Here is a 17,998-nt window from a genome sequence, read left to right as displayed (position 1 = left end):
GACCTTACATCCTAGCACCTCTTAGTGGTAAGAAAATAACTCTCCATCCCCTGCATAGACCACATAGTGTTTACCATTCACTGGGAGTAGAGCATGAAGCCAAACTCAGGCTTGACAAACCTGAGTCACATCTGCTTCCATCCCTAAACACTAAGAGTAAAACTATTGCAGAAAAATGGTAGAGTAGGGGAGCAAAAAGTACCCAAAGACAGAAGGCTTGCAGAACAGACAAAACAATCAAGCTTCAGCAAGGGTCCACCATATATTCAGTGGCTCGGTGAGCAGAATGGTTAGGCAAGATACTCTGAGCTATATAGGCTATACTTTGGTCTCCTACTAGATGCTAAGGTCTATCTCAAGAAGAGTACTTAGTTTTCACACAGGAACACATTTTAGTTGTTGATGTTCTATCTAGTTAGCATGCCTTTAGTATCCACTATGTATTGTAAATATGTTGGTGATTCTACTGTTTTGTAAAGAGATAACTGTTGGGTTTGTTTCATCTGTGGTCTAGTGGTAGAGATGCTATCAAACTACTTGAGACAAATAAAACCAGCTCTTACTCTGTGAAGGTAATTTTTGTAATATTTTTCCTTCTGTGAATGTATATACCCCTGAATGATGTCATGTTCTTATCACCTATACTTCAGAACAGGACACTATGCAGGGAACTATTAAGCCATTATCCTTTTCTTCACTCTAGGGACCTGGGGATGTACTGCAGCAGGGTAGGCTCCCAGGGCTGGAAACTTTTTAGAATTACATAGATACTTCACTTGTTTTCTTTCCCCTTTGGGATTAATAGATCTTGGGGTATTCTAAAGGGAGGAGTAACCCTTCCCAAGACTCGTAGACCACATTTCCCTGGGAGAAAGGACACTAGAAAATGCTTTGTACTGATGGAACTTTCACAGAGAAGAGGAGGAACCAGCTTTCATTGCAACTAATTTGAAAGTGTCTTCATCTTCCACTGAGCCTCTGGTGACCTTATAGGGTTTATTAGGAATGATGTTAACCTCTAGGAATTCTGTTAGGGAGACTAAATAGGATGATGTAGAGCTGAAAGAAGGAGAGAAGGTGTCGGGGGGGAGTTTGTCTTTGAAGCAGGTCCGCTGCCTTGTCTTGGGGACAACAGCACTAGGCTAATAATAGCTTACCAGGTGACCACACCCAGACTTAAAGCAGATGAAAATGGTAAAATTCTACTTGTCTTCTTTTGGCACAGCTGTATGACTCTAAGGATCTTGGGCTACATAGGAGGAATAGCTATATTGTCTGATGTGGGCCATTGATCCTGACATTTAGGTGGAACTACCCTGAGCTGGAGTGGAAGAAAAGCATTCCACTGTTAAGCAACATTCAGGAAAATTGCAAAAACCTGACTCTGCAGGAGAGTTGACTGTATGTATCAGACCCATGCATCCACCTGGGTGAAGACTTGCTTATCTTTCCTAAATCCCAGGGGCTAAAGCCCAGAAATTACATTTTCTAGAATTCTTTGAGGCAAATTTCCTAATCGTGTTTCATTAGTGACAAACAAGTAAGGTGCAATTTAGAAGTTGCACAGAGACAGAGCTAGTATCATTGTTCTCCAGGCAGCACTGAGTGGTTGTTGTTGGGGGTGGGTGTGTTCAAGTGTGAGGCCATGAAGTAGCCAGCAGGTGTTATACTCCAGTGGCCTGACTCACTGCTGTTGGTGGGGGCCGGTATAGTTCCTCATATGACACCTTCAACTTCTTTTTTTTTTAATTTTATTTATTATGTATACAGTGTTCTGCCAGCATGTATGCCTGCAGTCAGGAAGAGGGCACCAGATCTCATTATAGATGGTGGTGAGCCACCATGTGGTTGCTGGGAAATGAACTCAGGACTTCTGGAAGAGCAGTCAGTGCTCTTAACCTCTGAGCCATCTCTCCAGCCCCAACTTCAACTTCTTTATATTCTATGAGCTGCTGATGAACAGTGTGTGTGTGTGTGTGTGTGTGTGTGTGTGTGTGTGTGGGAGGGTTCTCCCAGCTCCCTCCTGTCACTCCAGCAACTTCCTCAGTACCTATCTCATTCCTTCTCATGTTTGAAATACCCAGGGTATACTTTTCAGATGATGTTTGTCTGCAGCCACTAAGGGTATGCATAGGCAAATGCTCTGTAAGTGAGAGACTGTGGAAAGCCTTTCTTTTCAGAAGACTGAAGTCCCAAAACAGCCTTGGAAAGACTAACCTGCCATCAGGATTGCTTTAGACAAGACAAATATTTGGAGACAGAGAGCCTATGAACATTTCTAGGCAGTAGCTGTTTTATCTAAAAAAGCATATTTAGGATTGTAGCATCATTTTATAGTTGGAATACACATACATTCAACACTAAAGAAAAGAACTCAAGTCACTGTTTTTTCAGAGTGAGTTCTTGAAAGTAATGTTCAACAAATCCTTGGGAGTAGCGGTGCTCTGAAGACAGGTGGGAATGATACAGGACAGAGGAGGAATCTCTGCATCTTAGTGGCTTGCGTTGCTCCCTTGGCTCCTTCAGGCCAGTGTTCAAATGTTATCTTAGTACCCACTCCCCATGACCTTGTTTCCAACATCTTTGAAACTGGCCCTGTCCCCTCCTGCACCACTCTTCTCTTGGCACTCAGCACAGCAGATACTGTGGACTGTCTTGACTTTACTGTCTTCACCCACCCACCTCCCATTGAGATTTCCTGCTGTGTTCCCTCCCCCATGGTGGCCTACTGTGCTCATTGCTGTCCCCAAGATCCAACTCTGCTTGCCACCTAGAAGGTGCCTGACAGACACTCTCTGAACAACTGGGCTTCATTGCATGTGCAGTTCTACAATTACTAGTTTATTTTCTCCCCTTCGTGGATATAGCTGTCTCTTGGTATCCATGGAGACTAGGTCCAGGACTTCCTGCAGACACCAAAGTCCATGGATGCTCAGGTTACTTATATAAAGTGGTGTAGTGTTTGCATAGGACCGACACAACCTTCTGCAGACTTTAAATCATCTTTAGGTTACTGGTAATGCCTAGGGCATTAAAAACACTATGTAAGTGGTTGTTACACTGTATTGTCAAGGGAATGCCGACAGGAAAATTGTTAATGTTTGTTCAGTATAACACATTTTAAAAAATATTTTCGATCCATGAATGTGAAATGCACAGACAAAGAGGGTCATTATATATATTAACATCATTCTATAAATAGGCATCTGCTTGTTTAAGTACTTTCCCCCATACCGCCTAGCTTTCAGAACAGTTCCTCAAAGGGAAAGAAATGAAGGTGTATAGTTTATTTCAAGTAGCTAAGTGTGAAAAATGTTATTGAGTATGGTATGGTATCTAACACTTGACTGGTCTGCAAGGAGGAAGTGACCTAGCTCCTCCAGGCTAGGGGGAGGTCATTGAGCCTGCTTGTGACTGAGAACATGCTACCTCTCAAGGAAGAAGTAGCTGACTGTGTCACTGAGCAGTCAAGCAGAACACACATACTGGACTGTCCTGTTGCTAAGAGGACATGTCTCAGATGCAGGTCGTACCAGCCAAACAAAGTAGATGCTTTTATACAGCTTGGGGGCAGCTTAGGAGACAGAGGCTCCATTAGAGCCTAGCCTCCATGTTTGCTCATGTTACCATGGAGCTCACTTCACTGTCAGGCGGGAAAGCCCCAGCTCACACCTCTATTGCTGTTCTTCACCATGTTGCTGTGACAACTGTCAGAGCAGTGTCACTGCTGCAGGGTGCTTGCTCAGCATACTAGTGAGGCACTCCGTTGTCCTTAGAGGCTTGGTCACAGAAGCCTTGTCCAGTTCTAATGCAATGGTAAATCAAGTCATACCTTGGGTTCTGAAAGCTTTTTTGGTGACATTTGTTGATGGTACAGTCCTCAGAGTGACAAAGAGCAACAGAATCCATAGGACTTCAGCACAGTACGGTGTGGTAGGTAAGCAGCAGCCACCTTGTACTGAGCACTTGAAGTATGGCCAGTGATGAAAGAGCCAGAACTTAAATTTACTTTATTTTGATTGATTTGAATTTAAGATTAGTCACAAGTAATGGTTCAGAATTTCTTTTGTTTTCTGTTGTTTTGCATGTGTCTGTTTGTGGTATGAATGCATGTTTATATGTACATTAGCACATGTGTATGCATGTATATGTATGCATATATGTGGGCATGAGTGTGAAAGCCCAAGGTTAAGAACAGGTATCTTCCCAAATTACTCTCCACCTTAATCATTGAGGCAGTGTTACTCAGATGAACCTTGAGCTTGCCTGTATGGCTGGTCTTGGCTCTAGGATCACAGAAGTTCTCTACCATCTGAGTGCTAGAACAGGTGGAGTCCCACATTCACCTGGACTGATGGATTTACCAAGTGTTTAAGTAGGTGCTGGGAAGTTTTCATTAAGGTACTCATAGTTACGTCATAAGTGCTTTATCCAGTGAGCCAGCTCCTCAGCTCTAGGACATGCATACATACATACTAGCACACACACACACACACACACACACACACACACACACACACACACACACACACATGCAACTACCAACTGAAAGAGAATATAAGATATAATGAAGAGTAAGAAGAAACAGCCCCATCCAGCTATCACTGACCACCATAGGTGAGGTCTTCCACTGATCCTTGAAATGTGTAGAAGAATTGCTTTTCTTTCAGCCCAGTCAAGTCGTAAGATTGTTTGTAAATTAAGAATTTGACTACAGGACATATAATTTTCATTTGACAAGGTTCTCTAGAGAGATATAATAAAACAGTATATAAAACACACAGAAAGAGATTTATTCTGAGAAACTGGCTCCTGGGGTTTTAGAAGGTAAGAGATCCCACCATCTGCCATCTGCTAGCTGAAGACCAGGAAAGCCAGTGGTATAATTCTACTTCATGGCAGAGATGTAAGAATCCAACAAGTTGATGTAAATGCCAGCACAGGAGCAGAAGTGCTGTATCCAGACAGCTCAGGAGTAAGATCTTTCCTATACCTTCTCTCCCTGCAGACTGTCATGGAAGGTGATCTACTGTACAGAGTCACAGCATCACATATTGTCTTAGGATTTCTATTTCTATGAAGGGACACCATGACCACTCTTATAAAGGAAAACATTTAATTGGGGCTGGCTTATAGTTTCAGAGGTTTAGTTCAGTATCATCATGGTGGGAAATGGCACCAAGTAGGCAGACATGGTGCTGGAGCTGAGGGTCCTACATCTTGATTGGCAGGCAACAGGAAGTGAACTTAATTAGGTGTAGCTTGAGCGTAGGATACCTTAAAGCAGGCCACCACAGTTACACACTTCCTCCAATAATGGTACACCTAGTCCAACAAGGCCACAACTCCTAATAATGCCATTTCCCATGAGCTTATAGGGCCAATTACATTCAAATCACCATGCATGTCAAGCTCAAAAACATTCTCATAGGAACACCTAGAAGTGATATTTAGTCTTGACACCTCATGGAATAGTTACAGTGACAATTGAACATGATACCATTAGTGTACTTTTTTTTATTTAGAAACAATCTTATTTTACATATCAATTCCCCATTCACTCTCCCTCCCAACCTCCTCCCATGCCCCTACTGACCCCCCAACCCATCACCACCCACTCCCCAAGGATACTGAGGCCCTCCATGGGGGACCATGAAAGTCCTTCACATCATTTGGGGGAGGGCCTAGGCCCTTTTTCGTGTATCTGGGCTGCAATAGTATCCCTTCATAGGTAATGGTCTCCCAAAGTCCATTTGTGCTCTAGAGGTAAACACTGGATCCACTGTTAGAAGTCCCATAGACTGCCCAGACCTCCTAGCTGGCACCCACATTCAGAAGGCCTGGTTTGCCCCAATGCTGGTTCCCCAGCTCAATGACTAGGGTCTCCTTTCTCTCAGTAGGCCAGGTCAACTGTTTCTGCAGGTTTGTTTCTTCAACACCTTCTTTTCTCCTCTGCTTATTCCTCCCTTTCCACAACTAGATTCCAGGAGTATGGCTCAGTGTTTAGCTATGGGTGCCTGTTTCTTCTTCAATCAGCTACTGGGTGTAGGGTCTAGGAAAGGCAACCAAGGTAGTCATCAATCTCATTATAGGGGAAGGGCGTCAAAGGCAGCCTCTCCACCATTTCCTAAATTCTTAGTTGGGGTCATCCCTTTGGGTCCCCTAACATTTCCCCATGCCAGATCTATTTCTAACTGCCTTCCTCTATCAAGGCATCTCCTTTCTTGCCCTCCTCTATTCCTCTCCGTCTCAGTCCTCCTGATCTATCCTGTCCTCCCTTCTCCCTTTCTCCCCCTTCTCCATTTCCTACCTCCCTCCTCTCGCCCCCCCCAGTGCTCCCAATTTACTCAGGGTTTTTTTCCCCCTCCTCTTTTTCAGAGGACCATGCATCCTTCTTTTGGGGTCCTCCTTGTTTTCTAGTTTCTCTGATGGTGTGGATTGTAGGCTGGTAGTCCTTTGCTCAATGTCTAATATCCATAAATGAGTGAGTACATACCCTGCTTGTCTTTCTGTGATTGGGTTACCTCACTCAGGATGTTTTCTTCCAGTTCTATTCATTTGGCTGTAAATTTCAAGATTTCATTTTTCCCCCACTGAGTAATACTCCATTATGTAAATGTACCACATTTTATCCATCCATTCTTCAGTTAATGGACATCTAGGTTGCTTCCAGGTTCTGGCTATTACAAACAACGCTGCTGTGAACATAGTTGAACATATGTCCTTATTGTATGAATGCTCATTCTTTGGGTATATGCCCAATAGTAGAATTGCTGGATCTTGAGGTAGACTGATTCCTGTTTTCCTGAGAAACCATCATACTGATTCCATGTGGTGTTGAGGAGAAGGTATATTCTTTTGTGTTAGGATGAAATGTTCTATAGATGTCTGTTAATCCCAAGTGGGTCATAACTTCTGTTAGTTCCTTTTTTCTTTGTTACATTTCTGTCTGGTGGTCCTGTCTAGTGTTGAGAGTGGGGTGTTGAAATCTCCCACTATAAGTGTGTGAGTTTTTAGGTGTGATTTGAGCTTTAGTGATATTTCTTTTATGAATGTGGTTGCCTTTGTATTTCGGGAATAGATGTTCAAAATTGAGACTTCATCTTGATTGACTTTACCTGTGATGAGTATGAATTGACCTTCTTCATCTCTTTTGATTTCTTTTAGTTAGAAATATAATTAGTTAGATATTAGGATTCCTACACCAGTTTCTTGGGTCCATTTGATTGGAAAATCTATCCCAACCCTTTACTCTGAGGTAATGTCTGTCTTTGATGTTGAGATGTGTTTCTTGTATGCAGCAGAAGGATGGATTCTGTCTTTGTACCCATTCTGTTAGCCTGTATCTTTTTATAGGCAAGATAAGACCATTGACATTGAGGGGTATAATTACCATTGATTGTTGATTCTTGTTTGTTTTGGATTTGTTGTTAGTGGTGTTATTGTATGTTGTCACCACCCCCCCCATTTTTTCTTCTGGTGTTTGGTAAAGTAGGATTATCTATTGCCTATGTTTTTGTAAGTGTAGTTATCTTCCTTAGATTGGAGTTTTCCTTCGAGTACTTTCTGTAGAGCTGGATTTGTGGATATGTGTTGTTTAAGTCTGGTTTTGTCATGGAATATCTTGTTTTCTTCATCTATAGTGATTGAAAACTTTGCTGGGTATAGTAGTTTGGGCTGGCATCCATGTTTCGTTAGTGTTTGTAGAACATCTATCCAGGACCTTCTGGCTTTCATAGTTTCCACTGAGAAGTCGGATGTAATTCTGATAGGTCTGCCTTCATATGCTACTTGGTCTTTTTCCTTTGCTGCTCTTAATATTTTTCTTTATTCTGTAAATTTGGTGTTTTGATTATTATGTGGCAAGGTGACTTCTTTTTGTGGTGCAGTCTATTTGGTGTTCTGTAAGCTTCTTGTACTTTCATAGGCATATCCTTCTTTAGGTTGGGAAAGTTTTCTTCTATGATTTTGTTGAATATGTTTTCTGTACCCCTGTGCTGTATTTCTTTACCTTCTTTATTCCTATTATTCTTAGGTTTGGCCTTTTCATGGTGTCCCATATTTCCTGGATATTTTGTGTTAGGGATTTGTTGGACTTGAGATTTTCTTTGGTCGATGACTGTATTTCCTCTAGTGAGTCTTCAGCACCTGAGATTTTCTCTTCCATTTCTTGTATTCTATTGGTTATACTTACATCTGTAGTTCCTGATCTTTTACCCAGCTTTTCTTTTCTCTAGCATCCCCTCATTCTGTGTTTTCTTTATTGTTTTTGTGTGAGCTTTCAAACCTTTATCTGTTTGAATTTTTTCCTTCACGTGTTTGGTTGTTTTTTTTCTTTGCTTTCTTTGCATTTAGGGGATTTGTTTATTTCTTGAATTTTTTTGGTTTGTCTTTTCCTCTACTTTTTTTGTTTTTCTTCCATTACTTTAAGGGATTTTCTTGTTTTCTCTTTGAGGGTCTCTAATATGAAGATAAAGTTGTTTTTAATGTCCTTTTCTTCTCCTCTGCTTCATCTGCATTGGGATGTTCAGGTCTTGCTGGTGTAGATTCCCTAGATTCTGCTGGTGTCACATTGGTCTTTCTGTTGTTGAGTGTGTTCTTATAATGTTGTCCTCCCATCCCATTTTTGAGTGGATGCAGGTGGAGTTTCTCCCTCTCCTCTTGTATCCCAGTGGGGTAGGTGGGCCAAGACTTCAGTGTCTGAAGCTCTGGATGGTCCGGCCTCTCCTGGTGTTCTCCTCACTCAAGCAGAGGGCATGGCAGGGCAAGACTCAAGTGGAGGGCAGAGGATGGAGGGCTTAGGGGGGGCAAGACTGAGGTGTGGCCAGACTCTGGATGGTCTGTCTTGCTGGGGTGGGTCCACTACATGCAGAGCAGACCCAGAAAGTTCTAAGGGGTGGGGTGGTGGGAGTTGGGCCCTGAGCAGAGCCCACACTCACCTCAAGCAGAGGGTGTATCATTAGTGTATTGACAAGAGATGAGATCTGTAGATGTCCTAAACCACAGGGACCAGAACTTGGGCATACAGCATTCCAGCAAGAGAAGCCTTCTGAAGGCTACGCACTGGCTAATCACTCTGATGACCTGAATCTTCCATCTTTACAATAAAACAAACAAACAAACAAAGAAGACAGGGGAAGCATACTAAATTTATACTTTGGGTTGTTGCTATTATTTTATTTTTGGTTATTCAACTTTGTACATATTTATATAGAATAAACTTAGCCATCTTGCTGTGGTTCCATGGTTAGGTCAAAGGACTTAGCCTTGAACTCAAGACTCTAGTTCTCAAGGCAATGCTCTTCTTCCATGATAGCAAAACCCTGCAGAGAATATAGTCTGATGCACTTGCACTGATGTGAAAGGATTGTTCTTATGTGACTGACTCAAATAGGGAAGTCCCTGGAAGTACACACTTGGAGGCTTTGGATCCATTTCACAGAGTCATATTTAAACTGAAATCTACTTTCTAGTGTTCTTGAGCACCTATAATACCTTGGAGAGATTTTTTTCTCCTGAAAACAGATGTTTCTCCTGCAAAAGGATCCTTTTGTTGAAAGAAGTCAGGATGGGACCCAAGCCACAGGCTGTGCTTCTTTGATGCAGAGTAGTGATTGGTACCCTTTGTGGCTGTCCAATAAAAGGGATGCAAGCCAGACATTGATGTCAGTAGAGATAAGGGGGCAACAGCTGAGGTTTTCTCACATTCTCGGCTTCAGAAATTGTGGGTGAGCTGCTCATGAGAGTGGAGGATGCTCCAGCTTTCCTTCCATTCTTTGTTCTGAAAAGCTGATCAGGTGACTGGATATGATCTTCTTTGTCATTTGTGGATGGAGTTTCTGTCATGCCTGGTCCCACAGCTACTTTTCCCCAAATAAACACACAAAGACTTATATTAATTATAAACTGTTTGGCTGATGGCTCAGGCTTCTTACTGGCTAGCTCTCTCTTAATTATTAACCCATTTCTATTAAATTATGTATTGCCACAAGGCTGTGGCTTACCTGTAATCCTGCATGTTACTCCTTCAGCAGCTACATGGCATCTCTCTGGTGGTTTCTCTCTGTCCCCTCTCCCCAGAATTTTCCTAGTCTGGTAGCCCAGCCTATACTTCCTGCCTGGCTATTGGCCAGTCAATTTTTATTCATCAGCCAATAAAAGAAACATATATATATATATATATATATATATATATATATATATATATATATGGGCATCTCCCATCAGACATTTTCATGTTCCTACCACATTCATAGCAGGTATCCATGAAGGTTTTTGTTCACTTTTACTCAGGTCTCTGCTCCAACATCATCTTGTAAGAGGAAAATTCTCTGATGGCAAAAGGAATGAGAAAATGAGAGGCAGGACAAAGCACAGTACCCTAGAGAAGCTTCTAGAAATCCATCTATAGTGCTGTGGCTGAGCAATGCTGACCCTTCAGCAGTGCTGTTCTACTGGACACTGGAAGTACATTCCACATGACTGACAGGGAAGACGTCTCATCTTGCTCAGTTTTACTTCATTCCAGACTACACCACAGTTAGTAGCTAGAAGTGCTGTGCTGGTTTTTGTAGCCACAGTGTCTTCACACCAGGTTCTGAGGTTTACAGGGGCATGAGAAGCCCATTGTGTGTGTGTGTATGTATGTATGTATGTATGTATGTATGTATGTATGTATGTGAATGCATGAGCGTCTGCTGAGGATTGAACCCAGAACCCTGCAATGCTCTGTAGCTGAGGTGTGTCCCCAGCCATTGACTCATATCTTAAAGATATCCAGTTGCAGAGAAGGAGGACTGATGAACAAAGGGGTCCATACCAGGCTGGTGAAACCCATAGAAACAGTTGACCTGAACAAGGGAGAACTCTTGGTCCCCAGACTCATAGCTAGGAAACCAGCATGGGACTGATCCAGACCCCCTGAATGTGGGTGTCAGTGAGACCTTGGAATCTATGGGGCCTCTTGTAGTGGATCAGTACTTATCCCTAGCATAGGAATGGACTTTGGGAGCCCATCCCACATGGAGGGATACTCCCTGAGCCTAGACACAAGGGGGTTGGCCTAGGCCCTATCCCAAAGAATATGACAGACTCTGAAGACACCCCTATGGAAGGCCTCACCCTCCCTGGGGAGCAGAAAGGGTATGTGATTGGTAGGGTGTTGGTTGGGGAGGCAGGGGAGGAGGAGAGGGAGAGAGACCTGGGGTTGACATGTAAAATAATTTTCTTTCTAATTAAAGTAAAAAATTTAAAAAAATATATTTGGCTTGCCTAGGTTTTTACATCTAGGAGGTAATTTGGTAAACTATGGAAGAAACATGACAGGGTGCGTTGGAAGATGGGCAGCAGGAGCCTGCAGCCATCTGTGGTGGGGCTGTGGCAGTTAAAATCCTTCATAGAGAACATCAGGACTATTAAATGAGCCACAGGAAAATAATGAGTTAATGAGTTAATTAAGGTCCCATCTTAAACCCCCTCTCTCAAAGACAGTGTTCTCACTGTCCCTGTTCCCCAGGCTGCCTCAGCACCCTCAGGTCCAACTAATACTTCTGCTTCAGCATCCAGAATGTATGGGACTACAGTTATGTGACGCCATACTCTATTTTTAATTGTTTGAGGGATCATAGCTTCATTTGATTAGCTGTAAATGTAGCTCTTAACTCAGCACAAGCTCCATTTGTTGCAAAAGTTTGAGCTAATTCAAGCAACAATGGGTCACCAGTAGAAAAGTAAGACACTGAAAGTTCTTTCTCATGTACCTATCCTAGCTTCCAGTTTTTATGTATAGTTATGTAGGAGCGGGTGCAAATCATACAGCAATGGTCAGAAGAGGGGAAATAGGTTTATAAGGAAGGGAAATGCAGAAGGTAGTGGAACATCTGTCATGAAAGTGGAAAGAGGTGGGGAGTTCAAACTGGGAATGGACAGGAAGATGTGAAAAGATGATCAACCAAAATTAAGTATGAAAATGCCATAGGGAAACCTGATTGTTTATATCCTGATTTTAAAAATATGAAAATAATTTTAGTATCAAAGTACTTGAAATATTATAATTATTCTTTAAATTTCTATATGCTCAATGGGCAGGGATGTCATTTACCAGAGTCATTAAATCAGTAATGAGCTTACCTAGAAATGAATAATAATATAACATTTTTCCTTGTCTGTTTATCCTTCTTGTAATTCAGTGACTACAAAAGACATGATACTAGCCGGACATTGTTGGTGCAAGCCTTTAATCCCAGCACTCAGGAGGCAGAGGCAGAGGCAGGCGAATCTCTGTGAGTTTGAGGCCAGCCTGGTCTCCAGAGCAAGTGCCAGGATAGGCTTCAAAGCTACACAGAGAAACCCTGTCTTGAAAAAAAAACCAAAAAAAAAAAAAAAAAAGAAAAAAAAAAGAAAGAAAAAGAAAAAGAAAAAGAAAAAGACATGATACCAAATGAAGAGCATTGAAACAATAAATCAAAGGCACTGTCATTTTAGAAATCCACTAAATGATTTATTGGGGAGGAAAAGATAGCTAGGTAGCTTCTAGAACCCAAGAGCTGCAGAGCCCTGAGGAGACAGTGCAGCTAAGAGCTGGAGAATGAGCACTCCTTTGTTTTAAAATATAATTTCTTTTACTTTTGAGATTGTAATATAAGTACTCATTTCCCCTTTCTCTTTCCTCCCTTTAAACTTTTCCATATACTGCTCATTGCTCACTTTCAAACACATGGCCACTTTTTTTCAGTAATTGTTGTTGCTTGTGTATATATAGATGATACTTTCTTCTGTTTTGGCTTTTCTGAAGATCTGGTTTGTTGTCTTTTGACAGGTTGCTGGCCCAAGTGGTGTCATTGGGCACCCGATGACTGCATTCAAGACTTTGCATCTCTTCAGCCATAACCACAGGCAAAGACACACTACTGTCATGTATTCCTGGTTCAGACATGAGGAGCATGGGGGCCAGGGTCCACTTTGGACCCAGTAGCCACAGCCAGAGATGTTGTCACAGGAATGGCGGTTGTCAGAGGTTGAGCCACAGAAGTGCATCTGTCACTGTTCACCTTTGCTGCTCTACTGTGAAAATGTTGACTGAGCTTGGGTTCCAGTTGAGAAATGAAGACCTGACAGGCATTAATGCCTACAATAAACACAGACAGGAGCTTAGGCATTAGAGTTGGCAGTCAGAATGTAAACACAGCCTGGCTGGTCAGCACTGTTAATTGTGCTTCCCCACTGAGCTCATTAGCTTCCCTCTGGCCCACCTTTTATAGCTTGTGTTCCAGTCATGGAAGCAGCACTTGCCTGCAGCTAGGATAGACCCGCACCTTTCATTCCATAAATTACCTAGGAAGGCACAAAGCATTTCTAGGTACAGTGCAGGAAGCCCTGAGAAGAGAGGTTCTATGTTGTAGCATTATGGAAAAAATATAGAAAAGAATATGTATGTAATCACTTCTCATATTGTTTGAAAAAGTCATCATTCACTGCTACTGTTACTACTATTATTACTAATAATTATTTATTACTGTATGTGAATGTGCCATGGCATTTATTTGGAGGTCAGAGGACAGCTTTGTGAACTCATCTCTCTCCTTCCACCATTATGTGATTCCACAGATCCAAAGGTGGAACTAAGGCTGTGGGCAAGTGTCTTTACCTTCTGAGCCATCTTCCTGTCCCTGACCTCTCGACTGTTTTTCAAAAATGTAATTATATAGCTTTGGTAAATTCTACAGCTATGGTGTACAGCTATGATAAATGCAAACAGAGCTACCCAGACAAATTTTTGGAGTGTAGAGACCTCTCAGAGTCAACGTATGTCAAGCCCCATTTGTTTGGAGGTGTTTGTGAAGCACACCTGTGCCATTTTGGAAATGCTCTTATTCTTTAATGCACCAGGTGACCAAAGTGCTATGTTTGCTATTCATAAAGTTAGCAAAACAATTTTTTTAAAAAGTTAAAATAATGCAGATTCTCAGAATAACGTCTGAATAAAACAGTGAAATCATGGTGTCACGGAAGAAAGCAATAGGAGTAAGGAATAAGACCAAAGGTGAAGGACTGGCATTTTCCTCTCTTCCATATTCACAGATAAGCTCCACATCCATCCTTTTGCATTAGGTGTTGTGTTTACCATCTTGCCAAGTGGTTAATTTACTCTTTCAACAAATAGTTCCTGAGCATTGTATGTGGCAGCAGGTGCTCTTTGAGACACTTGGGGAGGGTCAGCAAATGAACAAGTTTCTTCTCACCTCCTTTGAGCTTTGATTCTAACATGCATAAGGATGGTTCAGGAAGACTCAAAAGAAAGAGAAAAACAAAAGGAGACCAAAGCATTGTGAACATAAAAGAGTATGTTAACAGTGACACTAGTGAGAAAAATTAGAATGGGGTGAGGTAGTCTGGGTGTGTGGGTTGCATTTTAAACATGATTCTCAGGGTAGAACTCACTGAGATGGTTCAAACCGAGGTTTTCTTGTTTTTTGTTTTTGTCTTTGCAGGGTCTTTTTAATTTGAATTAGAAACAAGATTGTTTTACATGACAATCCCAGTTCCCTTCTCCCTCCCTTCCTCCCCTACCCTTTCTCCACATCCTCTCCAGCATAAACTGTTGTTGGTGTTTTTGATTTTAGCCATTCTGACAGGAGTAAGATGGTATCTCAGAGTTGTTTTGATTTGCATTTCCCTGATGGCTAAGGATGTTGAACACTTTCTTATGTGTCTTTCAGCCATTGTAGGTTCCTCTATTGAGAATTCCCTATTTAGCTCTGTACCCCACTTTTTAATTGGATTGTTTAGTGTTTTCTAGAGTAGCTTCTTGAGTTCTTTGTATATTTTGGAGATCAGCCCTATGTCAGATGTGGGGTTGGTGAATGTCTTTTACGATTCTGTGGGCTGGCATTTTGTCTTGCTGACTGTCTCCTTTGCATTACAGAAGCTTCTCAGTTTCAGCAGGTCCCATTTATTAATTGTTGATCTCAGTGTCTGTGCTACTGGTGTAATGTCCAGGAAGCGGTCTCCTGTACCAATTAATTCAAGGGTATTTTCCATTTTATCTTCTAAGTTTCAGTGTGGCTGGATTTATGTTGAGATCTTTGATCCATTTGGACTTAAGTTTTGTGCATATCGATAGGTTTGGGTCTATCTACAGTCTTCTACATGTTTGCATCCAGTTATGCCAGCACCATTTGTTGAAGATGCTCTTTTTGTTCCATTGTATAGATTTGGATTGTTTGTCAAAAATCAGGTGTTCATAGGTTCAAACCAAGTTTTAAAAGATGGAAGCCATGATGGTTTGGGTGTCTTGGGAAGAACGCTGGTGCAGAGGGCCAGCTAGTGTCACATCTCTTAAGGGATAGAGTGATCAGAATCTTTCAAGATGATGCCAAAGGAAGCAAAGGATGAGTAGGTACTGCAGGAGGGGCCAGTCTAGCAGCCACAGAAAGGTGTTTGAAAAACCAGTAACTGCTTGTGAGCACAAAGTGATATGGTCTGTCATATGAACTTTTTGGATGTATATTTACCAACCGTAAAATTTTCAGGTTGTAGCAGTCCCATTCGTTAAGTTTTAAAAATAGCTGTTAACAAGTGAAGGTACCTGACATTTTCTTCCTTGAAATTCACTCAGTACCCTTACTAGGGACTGAACATGTCATCAGCAGAACTATGCTTCTCCCTTTGTAGAATGTATTTTACACCCACTATTCCTCTGGAGTAGTTAGTTAATGGCTCACTGTGGAACTTAAGCAGATATGTCAGTAAACTCCCCCACCATATACCGGGCATTGTACCAGGGATGGGGACTCAGGGGAAAAGTAATATTCGTTCATTCACCAAGTTTGCTGCCCTGTTCCTCTTCCTATACTGCAATGGGATTATTAGACTGCGCAGCTACATCTCACCTGGTTCCTGCTACACCTACTGCAGACAGATCTATGTCTTCTAATCTTCCTGTTTATTGTCCCTAATGCTGGTCACATAACAGGGGCTTAAACATTTGCTAAATCGAATCATGATAAAAATAGAGCTTTCTTTGGGCTGCTTTCCTTTTCTCCTTGGGCTACTATCTTCAGCAATAGATCCTGGGACTTTTTTTTTTAATACCTTTATGAACTGACTGGTTCCTCTGTGTCTTAGAATTATATTTAAAGTCATGCTCTGTAAAACATATCTAAGAGCTCATTGAATTAACCCACTATCCCCTTACAATGCATCTGCTGGGTTGAAGGAGTGTGAGGTAGTAGGACAAACTTTTTAATCATGCCTTTAAAATCAGAACAGACAATTTCCAAGTGTGGTTGAAACATGAATGAGAATGAGAACAGCTCACTTGTTTTACAGACCGAGGCAAGGAATGGTTTAGCACAAGTTCCCACAGCTTGAGAGTGGTCCAGCAAGAACACAGTCTCTGACCATACCACCTTGGTATCCAGTTGGAGAACTCTCTGGTTGTTATGTTCCTACCCCAGGTGGCTGCAGAGAAGGATAGACTGGAGAGTAGGAATTTGGGTTTGGATACCAGTTGGCCCATTTGGAGCTGTAGAAGAGTGTGGAAAAGAGAGAGGAAACCAAAGGCAACAGCAAGGACTGCCTGTGATAATAAGCCCTCAGTTCAGCCTGGGCTGCGGGCACAGGTGGGTGGCCTCTACCCTGGTTAGTGCTCCTCTCTGTGGGCTCAGGGTGGAAGCTTCGCTTAGGAGAGGCTGTTGCCCTGAGCTGTGCAGTCATGCCAGTGGGCGCTGAGTTCAGAAAAGAGCTGGGAAGGGATTATTTTTCATTCATGTCCAGACAGTGTCTCTTTATTTTGTTATACCATGTAGTAGTCTGCAGTGCCTTTGGGCTGGAGGGATATTTTCATCCTATTGGATTAGAAGGAATAGAAGAAAAGAATCCCACTACCCTGTGCTGTGCACTGCTCCACCCTGACCAAAGACTGCAGGGAGGAACACATTTGGCTTTACACAGAAGAAGCTCTTGGGAGAAATCTGACCTCATCGCCAGAGGGATCTGTGAGCCATCTTTGTCCTGAAGTTGGCTGGCTCTCCTTGGAGTGAATGCTCTTTGGGATTCTTTGATTTCCTTGGAAGGATATGTTCTTGAAGTATTGGATCCTTTAAGCTAGATTTCAATGTAGGAAAAGCTGCATTCCAGGCCTCACCAGAAAGCAGTTCTCCATTTGTGAACAAGTATGTGTTGAACACCTGTGTGCCAGGTCTTATCTGTAATGGATCTTAGGGATTCAGTGAAGAGAAAGCAGACAGGATCACTACTCTCACCTTCCAGTGGGGAGACACTGCATGGTTACAGGACAGATAGCTCGCTGTGGGTTTCACGGTGGGGGTAGGAAGGGAGCTGAGTTTGAAAATCATAGGGAAACCTATTTTAGACTGATCAGGGAAGACTCAAGGGAGTAAGGAACTTTAGGTTGAGACCTGCAGAATAAGGAGACAGCAGTCATCTGGAAATTTTGGAATGTGGTACTCTTGGCAGAGTAAGCATGGCGAGGATTTGGAGATGCAAGAGAGACTTGCACCTTTTCTGAAGGCATGTGTGCTAGACTGGTTTCTCAGAATTGTGGGAAGGATACTCCAAGAGGTGGGCAGGAACTAGGGGATGCTTGCCCCTGTATGGGTAGGTGGTCAAACTTCCTTGGAAGAGCAGCAAGAAGACACTGAAACCTTAATAGTTGGGGTCACTGTCTATGTCCATGGAAAAGGAGGCCATGCATACTGCCTTATCAAGGATGATTGCATTAAAACACCAGAAAGATGTAGTTGAGGCTGTGCCATCCTCTCTCCTACTGCTCTTAGATTTTCAGTATTATTTCTATCATTTTAGAGGTTCTAATGATAGCCTCGTAGGCCTATTAAGAGGTCTACTTTTTAATGAATATGGCTGAAGGTATGAGGCTTTGGAATGACTCCAATGCAGGGAATAGATTCAGCTCTCTGTGTGTTTTCCCTTTACCTTCCCAGCACAAAGAATGGCAGAATAGTCTCTGGTTTCTTTT

Source organism: Cricetulus griseus, assembly GCF_003668045.3.
Source record: "Cricetulus griseus strain 17A/GY chromosome 1 unlocalized genomic scaffold, alternate assembly CriGri-PICRH-1.0 chr1_1, whole genome shotgun sequence".
NCBI lineage: Eukaryota > Metazoa > Chordata > Mammalia > Rodentia > Cricetidae > Cricetulus > Cricetulus griseus.
This window is presented reverse-complemented; position numbering follows the sequence as displayed.